The 6000-nt window shown below is 44.8% G+C and overlaps 1 protein-coding gene across 3 annotated transcripts in view; it reads left to right on the top strand.

The window, feature by feature from the left end:
* The first annotated feature begins 4660 nt into the window (after nt 1-4660).
* The window catches only part of LOC128701823 (heparan sulfate 2-O-sulfotransferase pipe-like), a 96577-nt gene continuing 95237 nt past the window's right edge, over nt 4661-6000 (top strand). The window contains exon 1 of one of the 3 annotated variants that reach the window (XM_070099869.1): nt 4661-4885. The gene's annotated coding sequence lies outside the window, so the exon portion shown is untranslated. Of the gene's footprint in view, nt 4886-5199; nt 5334-6000 lie in introns of those variants that run through there. The other 2 variants (XM_070099867.1, XM_070099868.1) reach the window with 2 other exon arrangements.

Raw genomic sequence — 6000 nt, 5'->3', positions numbered from 1 at the left:
CACTTGAGGCATCGGACTATCCTGCAAATCTGAAGGTATAGGTGGAACACTGATGGGAGTGACAGAATTACCAGTGCCTGACCGCTTGGGTACACTACTGGAGAATGCATTAGCTTGTAAGGACTTAATCCGTACATCATACTCTGCAGCAGTATAACAGATTTCTGATCCAAGCTGGTAACCCCAGAATGGAACGATCAAGTCGTCAATTTGTGCATGCCATCGATAAGGGTCGAGCACAATGCGTAAGTCTCGCATGGTAGCAAATCCCAGTAGAAGGTCACCAGGGAAAGTAATCTGGTCGACAACAAGGAAGGAAGCAGTGAAGTCTCTACCTTGGATAGAAAAGGTTAGGGAAGTCCGACCTCGGACACGCAGGTGAGAACCAGATACTCCACTAAGGGAGGACACAGGAGTCGGTTCTACGAGAAGGACATGTCGTAACTTCTTATCCTTAAACAAACTAGACCTAATAATATTGACTTGCGCACCAGAGTCCATGAACAAATGAACGGGCGCATTATAAACAGATGCTTGCACTATAGGGCCTATGGTTGCATTGGAAGTTATGTGCAAACAAAAAGGTGGATTGTCATCAGAAAAGACTTGTTCTACTCCATCCCCAAAATCATCTATGTCAGAGACATGTGAAGCAACATCATCAGCAGGGTTGTCATTCTCGAGACTGCTTAAGGCTTCAAAGGAATTGTGAACGGGGATGGTGTACTCATTATCACCTACTGTCACCATGGGACGGTTTGACTGGGGCGCTCGAATTCCCCCGAATTGGAAGAACGAGCCTGGTTCTGGTTAGTTTGAGAATTGAAAGAATGAGCCTGGTTCTGGTTATTTTGAAACCCACGAGATCTGTTTCCTCTACGGGTTGGTGGTGGTGGGTGTGACTCTGCTGGCACTCACTGACGCGCACCCCCACTCTACCCACGAAGGTGGCTTGATAACCCACTCTATGCCACAGGAATGGTGAAAACCACTCTTAGCATCCAACAGGGAGCACAAAGCGATATAGACAATACTTCAGAGGAACTTGGCTTACTTCTTACTGCGTGGCTTACTTCTCTCTCTCAGCTGGGTTAGAAGCTGGGTTGGCTGACTGGCTTACCCCACGAGAATGGCTGACTGGAAGACGTGTAACGATGCACAAAGCACGGAGGAGCAGTTGGATGACAGGAGACAGGCTGGATGATAGGCTGACTGGCGTTCACTTCCACAGTCTGGCTTACTGACTGGCTTAATTGCAAAATCCGGGTCAACCCCTCGGAGATTGAAGCAATTAGCACACGAACTAAGCCAGGAAGCTTGAAACGGCTGCAACAGGCTTGCAGGCTGAAGGTTGTGAGGGGAGTGAGTCTGCTGGCTGGAGGTTCACCTTTGACCCTGCCGCTACTCTCACAAACAGCCTTCTAACTTCTTGAATTACCCTTAAAAACGTAAATCCACGCTCCACACCGGTGCCACCATTTATCATGTGGGAGTTCGATACGTGGATTAGGTAAGAAATACTCACGTAGGCTGTTATTACGTATTATTGCAGATATGTGGAGAGAGCCCTTGCCAGCCGTACCTATCTCCTTGCTCACACTCGTAACACTGACTAGCCGCCCACAGTACCCTATGTGAGGGGGCCTTTTGATACTGCTGAGGTCAGCACAATATGAATTCAGATAGTGACTCAGGCAGAGACGGTTGGTCGTTGAGTCAACGATACACTGGTTACTGGTAACTGGTTACTACTACTGAGAGGGGGACAAGATTAAGGACCACAATGGAAATAAGTTAGACAGTCCTCGATGACGCACTGACTTTCTTGGGTTATCCTGGGTGGCTAACCCTCCGGGGTTAAAAATCCGAACGAAATTTTATCTTATCTTAACTATTTTCCTAAACTGATATATATAATGCGAGTGACTCTGACCTGATCAGACAACCTGTCCTTCTCCTTCACTGATGTGTGTAGTAAGTGTTTGAGACATGACCAGCTTAGTTTAATATGTTTATTATGAACCCCACACTCAGCTCACACAATGAGGTCCGGGGATCGATCCCCGGTACGACTAGAAAACATAAGGGCGTGTTTCCTTAAAACACTTGCTGTCTGTGTTTACCTGTCAGTAAAATAGGTATCTGGGTGTTAGTGGACTGGTGCGGGTCGCATCCTGGGACAAAATTTACCTAATTTGCCCGAAATGCTCAGCATAACAAGGGGTTTTCTATATACCTGGAGTTTACCTGGAGAGAGTTCCGGGGGTCAACGCCCCCGAGGCCCTGTCTGTGACCAGGCCTCCTGGTGGATCAGAGCCTGATCAACCAGGCTGTTACTGCTGGCTGCACGCAATCCAGCGTACGAGCCACAGCCCGGCTGGTCAGGTGCCGACTTTAGGTGCTTGTCCAGTGCCTGCTTGAAGACAGCCAGGGGTCTATTGGTAATCCCCCTTATGTATGCTGGGAGGCAGTTGAACAGTCTCGGGCCCCTGACACTTATTGTATTGTCTCTTAACGTGCTAGTGACACCCCTGCTTTTCACTGGCGGATGTTGCACCGTCTGCCAAGTCTTTTGCTTTCGTTGTGAGTGATTTTCGTATATAGTAGTATTACATGTACATGTACATGTAATACAAGTACATGTACATGTAGTATTATATGTGTTAGGTAAGACACATATGCAACAGTTAGACAACTTTATTCCGAAACGTTTCGCCTACACAGTAGGCTTCTTCAGTCGAATACAGAAAGTAGGCAGGAACAGTAGAGATGTGAAGACGATGTAATCAGTCCATCAGAATTTGAGGTTGTCAGTCCCTCGGCCTGGAGAAGTTCAGTTCCATAGTCAGGAACTATCTGAAGATCAAGCAAGCAAGCAAGCAAGCAAGTTTAGGTAAAATCCCAATGGGATGAGCGGGGAAGACGGGACAGATGAAGAATAGCTCTGGAGAGGAGTATTCTTAGTAAGAGAAATAGAGCCAGGGCTTAACCCAGCAGCTAAGGCGATCGTGGGGCAGACTTGAGAACAGGAATAGCAGGGACTGTTGCATTGAACTTGTGGTAGTTGAAGTCTTGAATCTTGAGTAGCTGGCAGCAGGCTAGGTCACATCAGAGGGTAGAACACATATGGGAGTTATAGGAGTAACTGAGGAGGCAGGTTAGCAATGGAGCCATTTTCAAACTTTTTGAAGCTGCTTCTAGATAGGTGGTATAATTTAGCCTTGTTGCTGAAGGTGAAACGTAGAGGCTTGATGAACTCAAGAACTTGGGTGAGTGTGAAGTGAAGCGGTGATTCACATGCATACTTGACTGTTCCAGCACCGAGGCTTTTGTAGAGTTCAGTACAGGTCATGGTGTCAGTATTTGAAGGAGAAGTGTAAAAGGTAAGGTTTTCCCATGAGGGTTTACTGGAGTCGTCGTTATCTTCCTCTTCTGGAGTGGATTCACTGGGAGAATCTACAATGGTGGTAGCAGGTGACTGAGGTTCGACAGGAGCAGCTGTGAGGTGTAATGGTTGTGTAACAGCAGGCTGGGAGAGGTGGGAGGCGGTGGTTGAGGCAACTTGATCAACGTTGTCAGCGGTGGAAGTGGTTATAGAAGTTACAGGAGCAGTTGCTTGGGCAGGAGACAGGTCTGTAGGTGCAGTAAAGTTCAGGACGTTGGGAAGGATCTTGAGGATGTCTTCTGAAGGTGTGATGGACTGATTACATCGTCTTCACATCTCTACTGTTCCTGCCTACTTTCTGTATTCGACTGAAGAAGCCTACTGTGTAGGCGAAACGTTTCGGAATAAAGTTGTCTAACTGTTGCATATGTGTCTTACCTAACAACCTGTCGGTATTGTATACCATTTTGATGTTCAGTATTATATGTACATGTACTTATAGAAATAAAGGAATTATTATTATTATTATTAAGCTTCAGGGCCCCTAATCCCGGAGAGGTCCCAGAAGCTATTTTACTCCACAGTGCTTAAAATTTTTAGGTCTAGTGTATGAGAAGGGGTTTTAAAAAATAATAATGTTAATAATATAGTGTAATTCATTACAAAATAATAGTTAATATTAAAACTTTTAATTTTTATTTTATCATGTAGGTTAGCCGTTGCTGGCTACGAGGGTGACCACATAACAGTTCAAGCTTCTGGACCCCAAAAATGAAGGTCCACCATTGTACCCTCGGTGTGGGCAGTAATTAAAATATTACAGAGGTACATAATGGGTCCAGGGACTGGACACCTACACCTTGCTGGTTACTGGTAGTAACCTTAACCAAATATACAGCAAGATATTTGTCCACTGCCTTTCCATATGAATTAAGCCTGCGACCCTTCGGTTGTGAAATATGGCCAGGGGAAAGCGCTAGACCCGCAGAGGCTGTGACCACTGAGCTACGGGTGACTCACCTCACAGCCAGCACCGTTACGTCTAATGCTACCTGATGCAAAATGATTAAACGATATGGACTCCCCAGCATTGTTTCTATGGTGATAAATAGACAAGTAATGAAGGAACATAAGTTATAATAAACTTACTAAAATGATGATATTATTAGCAATATAATAGTAAAACTAAGTGCAAATAATTGAATATTGTGAAGTGTGTGGCAGGAGCCAGACTGCCCGACCATCGTGGGCAGCAAGGCAGCCTCTCCTCCAGTATACACAGGTGTGTACACTGGCAAGTGTAGTGGAAGGCCTCGGTCAGACGACCAAAAGCTGCAGCTGTCTGGGTCATCATATAAGACCCGCGTCAGGAAACTTCATCTGTTACCTGACAAATCTGACCTAACCTAACCTGGGAAGTGTATTTCCATCCCTGGCCTATTGACCTCCAGGTCAATAACAGTTAAACTCAACACAGGAAGTCTTTCAGTGTGTGTACAAGTGAGTAAATTGAGAATTTACTTTAATCCCTATTTTATATCAAAGGAACTATCATATAATTTATACCTGGAGTGTGTTCCAGGGGTCAACGCCCCCGCGACCCGGTCCATGACTATATCCAAGGAACAATAATTTGCTGTTGAACAGGCGACATGCAGCCTTAGTGGCCCTTGAGTAGTTCAAAGACTTTAATGCAAATTAACCAAATAACATCACCCACAATATAATATACACCGAGACGTTTATGTCCATCAGTCTTTGTTTGCTGAGAGTTTAATTCCCATTTTAGGGCTTAAAGTTTTTATGTCTGACAGTGAAAAGTTTACGTACAGCCTTGATGACCTAGTGTAGTCGATAGGATATAAACCCACATTAAAAAGCAACGTCTTCAGTGTGTCTGGAGTGAGACAAGTGGAAGGTGTTCACTCACTACTGCGGCGTTGACGAAGTAAGTTCTCTCCTTATGTATGTTGGATTTTGCTACTGGTGAAGGACTCTTGATCGAAGGTATTAGAGCTATTCCCTCCCCCTATTAATCATATTTAATAACCTCCCAGGCTATGTATAACCCTTACGGTTTTGGCTCTTCCTCATAATGCAATAATTTTCTTGTATTAAGTTTACTGTTATCAGGTCAATGTTTACCTCCGGCCTTGTTTTTATGTAAATTTTCCAGCATAAAGTATACTTTTCAACGGATATGCATGCACGTATGTATATATGTACATGTGTATGTTTTTATCATGACCTTCTGTCAGGATGTTCCCGACACCTCTCTGGGTATTTCCGACCCCTGTCAGTGTTGTACTGTCATCAACACACTGTCAGTGTTGTACTGTCATCAACACACTGTCAGTGTTGTACTGTCATCAACACACTGTCAGTGTTGTACTGCTATCCACACACTGTCAGTGTTGTACTGCTATCCACACACTGTCAGTGTTGTACTGCCATCCACACACTGTCATAGTACTGTCATCCACACAATTATTGTACTGTCATCCACACAATTATTGTACTGTCATCCACACAATTATTGTACTGTCATCCACACACTGGAATTGTACTGCCATCCACACACTGCCATTGTACTGCTATCCACACACTGCCATTGT

This window comes from Cherax quadricarinatus, chromosome 69, assembly GCF_038502225.1.
Source record: "Cherax quadricarinatus isolate ZL_2023a chromosome 69, ASM3850222v1, whole genome shotgun sequence".
NCBI classification, from domain to species: domain Eukaryota; kingdom Metazoa; phylum Arthropoda; class Malacostraca; order Decapoda; family Parastacidae; genus Cherax; species Cherax quadricarinatus.
This window is presented reverse-complemented; position numbering and strand designations above follow the sequence as displayed.